We start from the raw sequence: 17,444 nt of genomic DNA on the forward strand, positions 1-17,444 counted from the left end.
CTTATTATGTTGTCTAGTGTTGGAGAAAGATCTTGGTTTGGAATAATAACCTTTTTGAAACCTTTTCTTTTGAAATCTGTTATTATTCCAGGATTTGGATTGTTTATGATTCCAGGGTTTGTATCTATCACCAATCCCATGTTCTGATTGATTATATCTACTGACTCTAGAATCATAAATAATCTGAGTCCTGTACTCCATCTGAGATTTAGAATTTTTTCTTTTAAAAACTTCTGATCTTTTAGATTGACTAGCTTCAGGTACTGAAGCTCCTTTGGATCCAGAATTTGAAGTTTCAGATGTTGAAGCTTTCAGAACTACTGAACTGATGTTCTCAGGTTCTGAACAACTTCTATCTTCTGAACATCTTTCTCCAGATCCTGAGGAACTGGGTTCCTCTGAGCTGTCAGCTTCTAAATCACTCAGATCATCTTTGTCATTTTCAACACTACCAGGATTCTTTCCCTCTTCACTTTGTGGAACAACATAATAAACCCAAGATTTTCCAACCTTTTTGGCAGAGGTCTTCAGCTTTGAATATGTTCTACCATATTCATAGCCAAGTCCCTCTCCTCTATGTCTCATGACATTATAAACAAGATTAGCAGCTTTGCTCTTACCAAGATTGAGATGCACAAACTGTTGAAGAGCTATTTCCTGCTCATCAATAGGTTTGTGACAAACAGCACAACCCTTTTCAAAGTCATTTACTCTATTCAGAGTTTCTTGATACAGACCTTGAAAATGTTCTGCTTGTTCAGTCAGAGTGTTAAGCTTTTCTTGTAAAACTTTTTGTTTACTTAACACTCTGAGATGTTTCTCAATGACCTTGTTAAGTGCAGTTATAAGTTGAGATTTAGAGCAGTCAGAAAATACCTCATCAGTTACTTCAGAATCTGATTCTGATTCTGATTCTGATTCATCGTCTGAGTCTGCATCTGAGTCAGCTGAAACCATCAGGGCTAGATTTGCCTCTTCTTCTTCCTCAACTTCTTCCTCAGATGATAGCTCTTCAAAAGTAGCCATCAGACTCTTTTTCAATTTGCTCTTGAATTGTTGCTTCTTTGAGCTGTATCTTTTGCTTTTGTCTTTAGCAGACATTTCTGGACAATCAGCAATAAAGTGTCCTGGCTTCTTACAGTTGAAGCAGTTCTTCTGATCATCCTTTTTGCTGACAAAATTTCTGGAGCTGTTACCTCTGAAATTTCTTTTGTTAAATCTGTTCCATTGCTGAAACTTGGTGAATAAAGCAAACTCATCCTCATTCATCTCATCCTCTTGACCATCAGCAGAAGATTCTTCTTCAATGTCAAGAAGCTGAGTCTTAAGAGCCTTAGAAGTAGTCCTAGTTGACTGTAAAGCCACTGACTTGGACTTCTTCTTAGTTTCTGAGTCAGCATCCAGAACCATCTCATGGCTTCTGAGATTGCTTATCAGAGCTTCAAGACTCAGAGTCTTGAGATTTTGAGCTTCCTCTATTGCAGTGACCTTGGGTCTCCAAGCAATAGGAAGACTTCTCAGAATCTTCTGAACATGGTCATAGGTGGAATAACTTCTCTTAAGAGCTTTAAGACCAGATACAAGGATTTGAAACCTTGTAAACATAGTCTCAATGTTTTCATCTTGTTGCATAGTGAATAGTTCATATTGCCTTATCAAAAGACTAGCTTTAGCCTCTTGAACCTTTTCATTACCATCATAGGTAGCACACATAGAATCAAAGATAGATTTAGCAGTAGACTTGTTCTCTATTCTGACATAATCCTCATGTCTAATAGCACCAACAACAATGTCCTTTACTCTATGATGCTTGGTGTAGGTTTTTAAGTTAGCTGGTGTGAGTAACTTTCTATGCTCAATGGACAACCTTCCATGTTCATTTAAGTTTTCAAAAGTTACTCCCAGCTCAACCAAATCCCACAACTCATGATCAATAGCAGTAATATTGCTATACAGTCTTTCCTTCCACCACTCAAATAATGATGCATCACCATTGAATATAGGGGCTTTTCTGTTGCCACTATGTTCATGTGATTCATTACTCAAGTAGTCAAAACCAAAGGCATTTCTAGGACCACCACCAGCTCCACTGGCCTCACCGGCTTCACCGGTTGTTCTAGTACTACTATCGTCTCCTCCAGACATAGTGTTCTCACAAGATCTTTACTGTCTCACTGTTAAGTGAAAGTAACAGACCAGAGCTCTGATACCAATTGAAGGTGTGAAAACACAAGAAGGGGGGGGGGGGGGTTGAATTGTGTTTTAGCTAAGTTAAAACTTTTTCAAGTTCTTAACTCAACTACGTTAGCAGCGGATAAATAACACAAATAATAACAAGAGAGAGAGAGAGAGAAATCACACAAGCAATTTATACTGGTTCCTCTCACAAAACGAGAGTAGTCCAGTCCCCTTGCACTTCCAAGGGATTTCACTATAATCACACAAGATTACACCTGCTCAAGCACACAAGCAAGAGACTTCTCAACAATGCTCAAGCACACAAGCTTAAGACTTCACACTTAAGCACACAAGCTTAAGTTTCCTCAAGTAATAGAAAAGTATATAACAATATACAAATGCTCTTAGATGAACCTAAAGAGAGCAAATACAAAGAGTACAGAGTATTTGGCTAATAGTGCAAAAACACTTGATAAGAGGTTCAGAGCTTGTATACACAGAATTCAGAGTTTGTTCAGCCCACGTTCAATTCTTGATAGTTGTTTTTCTGTTGTAGCTGAATCTTCTAGTATATATACCACTAGAAAAGAGTCGTTGCAAAAGGAGCCGTTGGAGTTGATAATCTTTTGTCTTCAAGCAGTCTGTCTTGATGCAGTTTGGTTGTATCCAAAACTAAGAAAGAGTTTCAGTTACTTTGACTACTGCAGAGTGGACTTTCCTTATTCAGCTAACAAAACTGAAGACCCACGTTCTCAAAAGAGGACAGACAAAACGAGAGTAGCTGAACTGATCAGGCTTGAAAGGTCCTTTTCTTCATTGGTAGAAGAGTTGACTAGCAAAGGGAATCTTCACAGCTTTCAAAGAGATCTTCAGACTTTGATGAAGCTAGTAGTCAGTCAAGAAGTTCTGAAGACTTCATCCTCTGAACGTTGTAACTTCTGAAGTCTAACATCTTCTGAGCGCTTATGAACTTCTGAATTCACATCCTCTGAACTTCACTCAGAGCTTATCTGGTGCTTATATCTGCGCACTTAAAATAAATTTTTAGTCCTTCCAATTGTTTATTAATACTTTGTTATCATCAAAACCTTTATAGATTTAGGGGCAAACATTTTTAAATCAATTTTGTTCCAACAGTGTGAAGCTTGGAATGTTAAGATTGACGAATCCTTTTCTTGAAGATATTAAAGAACGTCAGAAATCGGATAAGAAATTGATGGAGAAGATGGTACTCATCAATGAAGGCAAGGAGACCAATATCAAGATTGACGAAAGTGGAGTCATGAGATTTCACGGAAGAGTTTGTGTACCGGATGTACCCGAATTGAAAAGAATGATCATGGAAGAAGGTCACAGGAGTGGTTTGAGTATTCATCCTGAAGTAACCAAGATGTATCAGGATTTGAGGAAGTTGTTTTGGTGGCCGGGAATGAAGAGGCAAATTTCTGAATTTGTGTATTCCTGCTTAACTTGTCAGAAATCGAAGATTGAACATCAGAAGCCGTTTGGCTTGTTACAACCAATGTTTATACCCGAATGGAAATGGGATAGCATTGCAATGGATTTTGTGGGAGGTTTACCGAAGACCAAGAAAAGTAACGAGGTGATTTGGGTAGTGGTAGATCGTCTGACGAAGTGTGCTCACTTCATTGCTATCAGGAAAGGTACTTTGGTGCCTAAGTTGGCCGAGATTTATGTGGAGCAGATTGTGAAGCTACATGGTATTCCAACAAGTATTATTTCGGATAGAGATCCGAGATTTACTTCTAGATTTTGGGAAAGCTTGCAAGAAGCTTTAGGAACGAAGTTGAGGTTGAGTTCAGCGTATCACCCTCAGACAGATGGTCAGTCGGAGAGGACGATACAATCCTTAGAGGATTTGTTGAGGGCTTGTGTTTTGGAGCAAAACGTGAATTGGGATTCTTGTTTGCCATTGGTAGAGTTTACATACAACAACAGTTACCATTCTAGTATCGGAATGGCACCGTTTGAGGCTTTGTATGGGAGAAGGTGTAGGACACCTCTGTGTTGGTATGAAACTGGAGAAGGTGCAATTCTTGGACCAGAGATTGTACAAGAAACAACAGAGAAGATTCGGATGATTCGTGAGAAGATGAAAACGTCTCAGAGTCGACAGAAGAGTTATCATGATAAGAGGAGGAAGGACATTGAATTCCAAGAAGGGGATCATGTATTCCTACGAGTTACATCGACTACTGGAGTAGGACGTGCGTTGAAGTCGCGGAAGTTGACATCGAGGTTTATTGGACCATTTGAGATTTTGAAGCGAGTTGGGAAAGTTGCGTATAGGATTGCATTACCGCCATCATTGGCGAATTTGCACGATGTTTTCCATGTATCACAGTTGCGCAAGTATGTGTCTGATCTGACACACGTGATTGAATCGGACGATGTTCAAGTGAGGGATGACTTGACCATCGAGACTGTGCCTTTGAGAATCGAAGGGAGAGAAGTGAAGAGGTTGAGAAACAAAGAGATTGCATCCGTGAAAGTCGTGTGGGGAGGACCGGCTGGTGAGAATGCAACGTGGGAGTTGGAAAGCAAGATGAGAGATTCGTATCCCGATCTGTTTCTAGGTAATTTCGAGGGCGAAATTCTTTTAAGGGGGGTAGGATTGTAACGACCCATTTTTCGTATTCGTATATTTTATTGAATGTATTTTATTTATTAATTGGCTTTTATTATTTTAGTGAGCGACGAATAATTATTTAGCCGAACGTAAGTTATTAGACGCGAGAACCATTGTTTTGGGCTTATGGGCGTGAGAGGCAATGGGCCTAAGCCAATTGGGCTTGGTTCATGACCATGGAAAGTAGTATAAGTAGCAAGTCAAACATATGAATAGTTTCACAATTCATTTTCTTTGAACTTTGAGTGAGTAAGAGCAAGAGCAAAACCATAGAACAAGGGCTAGGGTTTGATCAAGAGAGAAAGCTTGAGCAAGAGAAGGCTTGGATCATCATCTTTGCTTAAGGTAAGAGATTAGAATTCATGATTCTTGAGTGGCAAGGAGAGGGGAGATTGTCTATGTCTCCATACCCGAACTCTCCCACTCAATTTCTTTTAGACTTTCGATTAAGCTTTTGTATGTGAGTGTGATGTTCTTCATCATTACTTGTATGTGTTAATCACTAGCTTGATTTCATGATAAATATGTATGTGTTTTGATCATGTTGAAAGAGTTTTTGAAAGTTACTTAAAACCCAAGAAATAGGCATGATTTTGATTATTTGAGGTATTTGGATGTTTGGAAGAGATGATTAATGTTCCTTGATACCATATATGTTTGGAATGGCTGTTTATAAGAATTTATAACATGTTTGGATGAATTTTTGAGTTGATTCAATGTTAAACCGCCTTAGAAAACTCAAGAACAGATTTTCTTTCTGGTGTAGTTCGCTTAGCGAACAGGAGTTCGCTACAGCGAACCTGTTCGCCACAAGCTCGCTACCTGTTCGCCATGTACCTGTAATCCTCTGATGTGGTTCGCTACAGCGAACTGAGCTTCGCTTAGCGAATGAGTTCGCTACCTGTTCGCTATGGATTCGCTTAGCGAACAGTACTGAACCTGCAACTTTTGTTTGTAAGTGTGATTAGGCACTTGTAACATGGTTTAAGAGTATCCTTACATGATTGTTGATACATGTTGATGCTGTTAATGCTTATTGTTAATCGTTAAATAATTGATAAACGTGTATGCAATAAGTTGTAGCTTAAAGTGAGCAATGTGATGTTTTGACATTAATTGTAATGTTAAGTGAATGTGTTTGAATTGTGTTTCCGCATTCATAATGAGTAGCTTCAAGCTAGAAATATCATATTGATGATATGTGTAAACATACATGCATTCATGTATATATATGTTGAATTGGAAACTTGGGTTCCAATAGATTTAAATGGATTTTTGAGTCCATAAGGAAGCCGAGGATCGGATTAGATGAATCCATAAGATCTAGAGCTGCTATCCAGCAGGATATAAAACTGTTTAACTTATCCATGAGGGATATGAAGGTTTGGTAAGTTCCGAACAATCCGGCAAGATGTAAAACTGTTTAACTTATCCATGAGGGGTAAAAGGCAATTGGTACCACATGCATTAGTCGTGTCTAGGGATGGCATGACATAGAATGATTGGCATTAGATACATTAGGGTAAATGCGCATATATTTGATAAATGGTATGTGACATTATCTGGTTGAACTGTGCTAAACTTTATTAATTGATAATTGTTGAATGCGATGTTTTGGCGTGAGTTAGAATATGTATGAGGTAGTTCGAAAGTATAAGACTTTCTTATGCTCGTATGATATGTGATTATGTTTTCTAACTCTCTGCTTTGTGTTATTTGCTGGACCTTTGGGGGTTCAGATATTCAGGCTGAGGATTGTGCCGACGTTTAGACTGCTGTTCTAGCGTGGTGTTGAAGTACCTTTTGGTGAGGAGACTTAGCATAGATTACTCCTCTTAGTACTAGCTTTTGACTAGAGTTTGTAAATAGTAAATGCTCTGGTAATGTAACATCGAGTCGGGGTTTACGCTTGGATTTCATCGTATATCGGTGTTACCTTTTTGATATGCTAGTTCTTGTATAAGTGACATCCTTAGGGATGAATATGGCTTATGTATATATATATATGTATATATATATATATATGCATGCTTGGTTAGTTTGAATCCGCTGTTGCTTTTCATGTTAAACTTCATGACGCTCTGTGTGTATGTTTGTGTTTTAATTACCGCGTGGCACTCTGCCTTTACACTTGTTGAAAAGTTTTTAAAATTACGTTTTTAAGGGTAGTATGGGTTAGGGTGTTACAAATATCGAAGGATAATTTAGAAAATTTGATAGTAATTAACTTTATTTATAGTATAATATCTTTTACAACTAATTAAGGCTTGTTTGGCCTAGCTTTTTTTAGGTGTAGAAGCTGTTTTAATCATAAAGCTAGAAATAATAGCTTTTTAACTAAAGTTAAAATTGTTTGGTAAATTTTAATTTTTTTTTATAAAAGCAAAGTTAAAATTTGTTGATTTTTTATTATAATAGTGTTAAAAGATATATTTGATAATATGTTATAATTTTTCCTAAAATATAGAAACTGTTTTTTTTTTTTTTAACTGTAACTTCTAGAAATTGTTTTTTGGCCTAGCTTCTTACTTTTAAGTAAAAAGAAGAGGAAGAAAAGCTAGGCCAAACGGACCCTTAATATGGAAACAACCAATCTCCTTTATTTTTGCTAAAAAAAAAAAACTAATTCACCTTTAGATTTTAATTCTTTTAATGACGTGTTATATTTTTGAGCAAAAATAAAGGAGATTAGTTTTCTTTACTTAAATATAGGAGAAGTTGTTTCCATATTAATTTTAGATTTTTTTTTTCAATGAGAAAATGTTAGGTGGAGTCGAACCTTACACAACAATCTTAGGTACATCCAATGACAATATAACACCTCATTAAAAAAATCTAAAATTAATAGCGAAACAACTAATCTCCTATATTTAAGTAAAAAAAATAAAATAATAATCTTGTTTATATTTTCTCAAAAAGATAACAAATCATTAAAAAAATTAAAATCTAAAGGAGAATTAGTTTTTTTTTTTTAGCAAAAATAAAGGAGATGGTTGTTTTCATAATAATTAGTTGTAAAATATATACTATAAATAAAGTCTCTCAATGTTCATGTTCTCTGTTAGTACAGACTAGCAACAAACCACAGCTACACAATCGACGAGAGTGATGGGAGAAGACGAATCTCAACCAAATTGGGAAGGTAAAGCAACCATCGAGCTACCAAGTATCACTTCACAACAAGTATGGCAAGTTTTACAAGATTTCTGCAACTTACACAAATGGATCCCAATAGACACATGTTACCAACTTGAAGGTATTCAAAATCAACCCGGTCTCATCCGTTACTGTGCTTCAACAATCAAATCTCTTGATTCTGACTCTGAGCCAACAATCAAGTGGGCAAAAGAGAAACTGTTGAAAATTGATCCAATCAAACGTTGTTTGTCATATGAAATTGTTGATAACAACATGGGATTTAAGTCTTATGTTGCAACATTGAAAGTTGGTCCAATCGATGATGATGAAGAAGGTGTTGGATGTGTGATTGAGTGGGGATTTGTTTGTGATCCAGTTGAAGGATGGACATTGCAAGATTTTAATTCTTATATTGAGTATTGTCTTCAATTCATGGCTAAGAAGATTGAGCGGTAATTGTCTTGACTTCTCTTTCCTGAATAAGTTAGTTTAGTTTATTTTCTGTCGTGTCAGTAATTGCCTCTTCCTGTCAACAGTGGGGACACTGTGTAGTTTAAGTGCGGGGGAGAGGCAAGAGTCAATAAATTGAGTCTGTTTAGTGTTATTGAGTCAGATTGGCAATTAAAATTTTGAGCTAAGCATTTTCTTGACACATGACAGAGTTTCAAGATTTTAAGTGAATGTAGCCGTAGGATTGATGAAATTTTTGGGAATTTTTGTTTTGATTCTTGACATGATAGCCTTTGCACCTTTATGCACAAACTGTTGAATACTGTTGATCCTAGTAATGCCTAGATATGTCTGTAAAATACTCAATCATTAGCCTAAGTTATCTAAAGTATTGACTATGATAAGGGGTTTGATTAGGACTAAGTTTGGGGGAAAAAACTTGATTACTTGATTGATGGATCATGGCTAGATTTATGACGGGACACTACATCGCTATAAAAAAATGAAAGAAAAAGAAGTTCCTGTGCCAAATCTGGAGGAACAATAACAAATATGTATGAGGGTTCCTGTGCCTAAAACTGGAGGAACAATGCTGTGTAGGGTGCTCTACTCGGAGTAACAGGTTGGACTCATTACAAGTGAGATCCCGTCAGGTGAAAAGGTGGAGTAGTACCTAAAGCATAAATTAAAATGACTTTAAGTAGTGTTCCCTGCGTGCTAAAAATAAAAAAGCCTGTGAGATCATGAAAAGTTATAGTTTCCCCCCTTGCTGAAATCTGAACCCAAACTCTAAGTTGTAGAAGAGAAAAAGGGTAGCGTAGTATCCTGATTGAGTAGTTTTGGAGAAGGATCCTGGCATGTCTCTGGTTAGCAGTAGTAGGCAGTACACACACACACGCAAGGTTGTTATTGATAGTTGACATACAAAAATTATACCAATCTTTGAAATGCAATCCAAGGTTTGAACCTTAAGGTCTGAATGTGCTGTTTTTCGTGTCAATAAAGTGAGTAGCTTAAGATGGTCTTTGCTATCTACAACATTACATGAGGACAGACAATGATTCAAGTTTGGGGGTGTGATGACTCACTTTATGTGATGTTATTAGTCCTTTATTACTTGGATTATTGTCTTCCAATATGGTGATCTACTATATGTTTTGAGTCATTTTGATGTATTTTGAGTCTAGTGATGTATTTAGGATTTAAATGTAACTAGTTTAAAGACCCGTGCATTCGCACGGATCCATTGACTTTAATTTGATATTTAAGTTTATGATTATATTAATGTAGAAAATTTATTTAGAATAAAATATTTAAATTTATTATAAAATATTGTTAAATATAAGTGAACAGCGGTGCTATTTAGTACGACATGTTTGCATACGGAATTCAACGAATACGCGTGTAAAGAATCTCCCACGTGAAGCTTCTCTCTTTTATTTGAAAATGAGATAAATTAAAATTAAAAGTTATAGAAAAAACACTACAACCTTTAAAATTATAAAAATTCTGTAACAATAAAAAAAAAACAAATTAGAAATTCACCTCGCACACAACCTATAACTACAACAACTTGCAATTCATTGTTATCCACTAACCTAAAATGAAGCAGAACCCTAAATTGAGAAGTAAGGGAGAAGTGCGTAGGTGGAAGATGTGGGTAGGACACATGATGGTGGAGATGGGTCCACTTGTTCGACAACGATGGCCGTAACATGTTTGATTAAGCAGTCGTGAACATTGAAAATTGAATTTAGGAAAAAGACTTAGATTTTTTTTTTTTTTTTGTGTTTACAGATTTTTATTATTATTACGCGTGTTCGTGATTATTCGTTGAAATTTCAATCATACCATTAAGCATTATCCATAAGTGAAACTATTGTGTTATTTTTTGTAAAACTTATTTACCCAATTTTTTATGTTTCAGTGACAAATAACGGTCTCGTATATATATTTTTTTATAAAAAATTAGAATCTTTGTTAGGAATATCGAAGGATAATTTAGAAAATTTGATAGTAATTAACTTTATTTATAGTATAATATCTTTTACAACTAATTAAGGCTTGTTTGGCCTAGCTTTTTTTAGGTGTAGAAGCTGTTTTAATCATAAAGCTAGAAATAATAGCTTTTTAACTAAAGTTAAAATTGTTTGGTAAATTTTAATTTTTTTTTATAAAAGCAAAGTTAAAATTTGTTGATTTTTTATTATAATAGTGTTAAAAGATATATTTGATAATATGTTATAATTTTTCCTAAAATATAGAAACTGTTTTTTTTTTTTTTAACTGTAACTTCTAGAAATTGTTTTTTGGCCTAGCTTCTTACTTTTAAGTAAAAAGAAGAGGAAAAAAAGCTAGGCCAAACGGACCCTTAATATGGAAACAACCAATCTCCTTTATTTTTGCTAAAAAAAAAAAACTAATTCACCTTTAGATTTTAATTCTTTTAATGACGTGTTATATTTTTGAGCAAAAATAAAGGAGATTAGTTTTCTTTACTTAAATATAGGAGAAGTTGTTTCCATATTAATTTTAGATTTTTTTTTTCAATGAGAAAATGTTAGGTGGAGTCGAACCTTACACAACAATCTTAGGTACATCCAATGACAATATAACACCTCATTAAAAAAATCTAAAATTAATAGCGAAACAACTAATCTCCTATATTTAAGTAAAAAAAATAAAATAATAATCTTGTTTATATTTTCTCAAAAAGATAACAAATCATTAAAAAAATTAAAATCTAAAGGAGAATTAGTTTTTTTTTTTTAGCAAAAATAAAGGAGATGGTTGTTTTCATAATAATTAGTTGTAAAATATATACTATAAATAAAGTCTCTCAATGTTCATGTTCTCTGTTAGTACAGACTAGCAACAAACCACAGCTACACAATCGACGAGAGTGATGGGAGAAGACGAATCTCAACCAAATTGGGAAGGTAAAGCAACCATCGAGCTACCAAGTATCACTTCACAACAAGTATGGCAAGTTTTACAAGATTTCTGCAACTTACACAAATGGATCCCAATAGACACATGTTACCAACTTGAAGGTATTCAAAATCAACCCGGTCTCATCCGTTACTGTGCTTCAACAATCAAATCTCTTGATTCTGACTCTGAGCCAACAATCAAGTGGGCAAAAGAGAAACTGTTGAAAATTGATCCAATCAAACGTTGTTTGTCATATGAAATTGTTGATAACAACATGGGATTTAAGTCTTATGTTGCAACATTGAAAGTTGGTCCAATCGATGATGATGAAGAAGGTGTTGGATGTGTGATTGAGTGGGGATTTGTTTGTGATCCAGTTGAAGGATGGACATTGCAAGATTTTAATTCTTATATTGAGTATTGTCTTCAATTCATGGCTAAGAAGATTGAGCGGTAATTGTCTTGACTTCTCTTTCCTGAATAAGTTAGTTTAGTTTATTTTCTGTCGTGTCAGTAATTGCCTCTTCCTGTCAACAGTGGGGACATTGTGTAGTTTAAGTGCGGGGGAGAGGCAAGAGTCAATAAATTGAGTCTGTTTAGTGTTATTGAGTCAGATTGGCAATTAAAATTTTGAGCTAAGCATTTTCTTGACACATGACAGAGTTTCAAGATTTTAAGTGAATGTAGCCGTAGGATTGATGAAATTTTTGGGAATTTTTGTTTTGATTCTTGACATGATAGCCTTTGCACCTTTATGCACAAACTGTTGAATACTGTTGATCCTAGTAATGCCTTGATATGTCTGTAAAATACTCAATCATTAGCCTAAGTTATCTAAAGTATTGACTATGATAAGGGGTTTGATTAGGACTAAGTTTGGGGGAAAAAACTTGATTACTTGATTGATGGATCATGGCTAGATTTATGACGGGACACTACATCGCTATAAAAAAATGAAAGAAAAAGAAGTTCCTGTGCCAAATCTGGAGGAACAATAACAAATATGTATGAGGGTTCCTGTGCCTAAAACTGGAGGAACAATGCTGTGTAGGGTGCTCTACTCGGAGTAACAGGTTGGACTCATTACAAGTGAGATCCCGTCAGGTGAAAAGGTGGAGTAGTACCTAAAGCATAAATTAAAATGAATTTAAGTAGTGTTCCCTGCGTGCTAAAAATAAAAAAGCCTGTGAGATCATGAAAAGTTATAGTTTCCCCCCTTGCTGAAATCTGAACCCAAACTCTAAGTTGTAGAAGAGAAAAAGGGTAGCGTAGTATCCTGATTGAGTAGTTTTGGAGAAGGATCCTGGCATGTCTCTGGTTAGCAGTAGTAGGCAGTACACACACACACGCAAGGTTGTTATTGATAGTTGACATACAAAAATTATACCAATCTTTGAAATGCAATCCAAGGTTTGAACCTTAAGGTCTGAATGTGCTGTTTTTCGTGTCAATAAAGTGAGTAGCTTAAGATGGTCTTTGCTATCTACAACATTACATGAGGACAGACAATGATTCAAGTTTGGGGGTGTGATGACTCACTTTATGTGATGTTATTAGTCCTTTATTACTTGGATTATTGTCTTCCAATATGGTGATCTACTATATGTTTTGAGTCATTTTGATGTATTTTGAGTCTAGTGATGTATTTAGGATTTAAATGTAACTAGTTTAAAGACCCGTGCATTCGCACGGATCCATTGACTTTAATTTGATATTTAAGTTTATGATTATATTAATGTAGAAAATTTATTTAGAATAAAATATTTAAATTTATTATAAAATATTGTTAAATATAAGTGAACAGCGGTGCTATTTAGTACGACATGTTTGCATACGGAATTCAACGAATACGCGTGTAAAGAATCTCCCACGTGAAGCTTCTCTCTTTTATTTGAAAATGAGATAAATTAAAATTAAAAGTTATAGAAAAAACACTACAACCTTTAAAATTATAAAAATTCTGTAACAATAAAAAAAAAACAAATTAGAAATTCACCTCGCACACAACCTATAACTACAACAACTTGCAATTCATTGTTATCCACTAACCTAAAATGAAGCAGAACCCTAAATTGAGAAGTAAGGGAGAAGTGCGTAGGTGGAAGATGTGGGTAGGACACATGATGGTGGAGATGGGTCCACTTGTTCGACAACGATGGCCGTAACATGTTTGATTAAGCAGTCGTGAACATTGAAAATTGAATTTAGGAAAAAGACTTAGATTTTTTTTTTTTTTTTGTGTTTACAGATTTTTATTATTATTACGCGTGTTCGTGATTATTCGTTGAAATTTCAATCATACCATTAAGCATTATCCATAAGTGAAACTATTGTGTTATTTTTTGTAAAACTTATTTACCCAATTTTTTATGTTTCAGTGACAAATAACGGTCTCGTATATATATTTTTTTATAAAAAATTAGAATCTTTGTTAGGAATATCGAAGGATAATTTAGAAAATTTGATAGTAATTAACTTTATTTATAGTATAATATCTTTTACAACTAATTAAGGCTTGTTTGGCCTAGCTTTTTTTAGGTGTAGAAGCTGTTTTAATCATAAAGCTAGAAATAATAGCTTTTTAACTAAAGTTAAAATTGTTTGGTAAATTTTAATTTTTTTTTATAAAAGCAAAGTTAAAATTTGTTGATTTTTTATTATAATAGTGTTAAAAGATATATTTGATAATATGTTATAATTTTTCCTAAAATATAGAAACTGTTTTTTTTTTTTTTAACTGTAACTTCTAGAAATTGTTTTTTGGCCTAGCTTCTTACTTTTAAGTAAAAAGAAGAGGAAAAAAAGCTAGGCCAAACGGACCCTTAATATGGAAACAACCAATCTCCTTTATTTTTGCTAAAAAAAAAAAACTAATTCACCTTTAGATTTTAATTCTTTTAATGACGTGTTATATTTTTGAGCAAAAATAAAGGAGATTAGTTTTCTTTACTTAAATATAGGAGAAGTTGTTTCCATATTAATTTTAGATTTTTTTTTTCAATGAGAAAATGTTAGGTGGAGTCGAACCTTACACAACAATCTTAGGTACATCCAATGACAATATAACACCTCATTAAAAAAATCTAAAATTAATAGCGAAACAACTAATCTCCTATATTTAAGTAAAAAAAATAAAATAATAATCTTGTTTATATTTTCTCAAAAAGATAACAAATCATTAAAAAAATTAAAATCTAAAGGAGAATTAGTTTTTTTTTTTTAGCAAAAATAAAGGAGATGGTTGTTTTCATAATAATTAGTTGTAAAATATATACTATAAATAAAGTCTCTCAATGTTCATGTTCTCTGTTAGTACAGACTAGCAACAAACCACAGCTACACAATCGACGAGAGTGATGGGAGAAGACGAATCTCAACCAAATTGGGAAGGTAAAGCAACCATCGAGCTACCAAGTATCACTTCACAACAAGTATGGCAAGTTTTACAAGATTTCTGCAACTTACACAAATGGATCCCAATAGACACATGTTACCAACTTGAAGGTATTCAAAATCAACCCGGTCTCATCCGTTACTGTGCTTCAACAATCAAATCTCTTGATTCTGACTCTGAGCCAACAATCAAGTGGGCAAAAGAGAAACTGTTGAAAATTGATCCAATCAAACGTTGTTTGTCATATGAAATTGTTGATAACAACATGGGATTTAAGTCTTATGTTGCAACATTGAAAGTTGGTCCAATCGATGATGATGAAGAAGGTGTTGGATGTGTGATTGAGTGGGGATTTGTTTGTGATCCAGTTGAAGGATGGACATTGCAAGATTTTAATTCTTATATTGAGTATTGTCTTCAATTCATGGCTAAGAAGATTGAGCGGTAATTGTCTTGACTTCTCTTTCCTGAATAAGTTAGTTTAGTTTATTTTCTGTCGTGTCAGTAATTGCCTCTTCCTGTCAACAGTGGGGACATTGTGTAGTTTAAGTGCGGGGGAGAGGCAAGAGTCAATAAATTGAGTCTGTTTAGTGTTATTGAGTCAGATTGGCAATTAAAATTTTGAGCTAAGCATTTTCTTGACACATGACAGAGTTTCAAGATTTTAAGTGAATGTAGCCGTAGGATTGATGAAATTTTTGGGAATTTTTGTTTTGATTCTTGACATGATAGCCTTTGCACCTTTATGCACAAACTGTTGAATACTGTTGATCCTAGTAATGCCTTGATATGTCTGTAAAATACTCAATCATTAGCCTAAGTTATCTAAAGTATTGACTATGATAAGGGGTTTGATTAGGACTAAGTTTGGGGGAAAAAACTTGATTACTTGATTGATGGATCATGGCTAGATTTATGACGGGACACTACATCGCTATAAAAAAATGAAAGAAAAAGAAGTTCCTGTGCCAAATCTGGAGGAACAATAACAAATATGTATGAGGGTTCCTGTGCCTAAAACTGGAGGAACAATGCTGTGTAGGGTGCTCTACTCGGAGTAACAGGTTGGACTCATTACAAGTGAGATCCCGTCAGGTGAAAAGGTGGAGTAGTACCTAAAGCATAAATTAAAATGAATTTAAGTAGTGTTCCCTGCGTGCTAAAAATAAAAAAGCCTGTGAGATCATGAAAAGTTATAGTTTCCCCCCTTGCTGAAATCTGAACCCAAACTCTAAGTTGTAGAAGAGAAAAAGGGTAGCGTAGTATCCTGATTGAGTAGTTTTGGAGAAGGATCCTGGCATGTCTCTGGTTAGCAGTAGTAGGCAGTACACACACACACGCAAGGTTGTTATTGATAGTTGACATACAAAAATTATACCAATCTTTGAAATGCAATCCAAGGTTTGAACCTTAAGGTCTGAATGTGCTGTTTTTCGTGTCAATAAAGTGAGTAGCTTAAGATGGTCTTTGCTATCTACAACATTACATGAGGACAGACAATGATTCAAGTTTGGGGGTGTGATGACTCACTTTATGTGATGTTATTAGTCCTTTATTACTTGGATTATTGTCTTCCAATATGGTGATCTACTATATGTTTTGAGTCATTTTGATGTATTTTGAGTCTAGTGATGTATTTAGGATTTAAATGTAACTAGTTTAAAGACCCGTGCATTCGCACGGATCCATTGACTTTAATTTGATATTTAAGTTTATGATTATATTAATGTAGAAAATTTATTTAGAATAAAATATTTAAATTTATTATAAAATATTGTTAAATATAAGTGAACAGCGGTGCTATTTAGTACGACATGTTTGCATACGGAATTCAACGAATACGCGTGTAAAGAATCTCCCACGTGAAGCTCCTGTCTTTTATTTGAAAATGAGATAAATTAAAATTAAAAGTTATAGAAAAAACACTACAACCTTTAAAATTATAAAAATTCTGTAACAATAAAAAAAAAACAAGTTAGAAATTCACCTCGCACACAACCTATAACTACAACAACTTGCAATTCATTGTTATCCACTAACCTAAAATGAAGCAGAACCCTAAATTGAGAAGTAAGGGAGAAGTGCGTAGGTGGAAGATGTGGGTAGGACACATGATGGTCGAGATGGGTCCACTTGTTCGACAACGATGGCCGTAACATGTTTGATTAAGCAGTCGTGAACATTGAAAATTGAATTTAGGAAAAAGACTTAGATTTTTTTTTTTGTGTTTACAGATTTTTATTATTATTACGCGTGTTCGTGATTATTCGTTGAAATTTCAATCATACCATTAAGCATTATCCATAAGTGAAACTATTGTGTTATTTTTTGTAAAACTTATTTACCCAATTTTTTATGTTTCAGTGACAAATAATGGTCTCGTATATATATTTTTTTATAAAAAATTAGAATCTTTGTTAGGAATATCGAAGGATAATTTAGAAAATTTGATAGTAATTAACTTTATTTATAGTATAATATCTTTTACAACTAATTAAGGCTTGTTTGGCCTAGCTTTTTTTAGGTGTAGAAGCTGTTTTAATCATAAAGCTAGAAATAATAGCTTTTTAACTAAAGTTAAAATTGTTTGGTAAATTTTAATTTTTTTTTATAAAAGCAAAGTTAAAATTTGTTGATTTTTTATTATAATAGTGTTAAAAGATATATTTGATAATATGTTATAATTTTTCCTAAAATATA

General features: G+C 34.1%; 1 pseudogene; it reads right to left on the minus strand.

The window, feature by feature from the left end:
- The window catches only part of LOC123889510, a 98,321-nt pseudogene that overhangs the window by 56,050 nt on the left and 24,827 nt on the right, over nt 1–17,444 (minus strand).

Source organism: Trifolium pratense, linkage group LG1, assembly GCF_020283565.1.
Source record: "Trifolium pratense cultivar HEN17-A07 linkage group LG1, ARS_RC_1.1, whole genome shotgun sequence".
Lineage (NCBI taxonomy): Eukaryota > Viridiplantae > Streptophyta > Magnoliopsida > Fabales > Fabaceae > Trifolium > Trifolium pratense.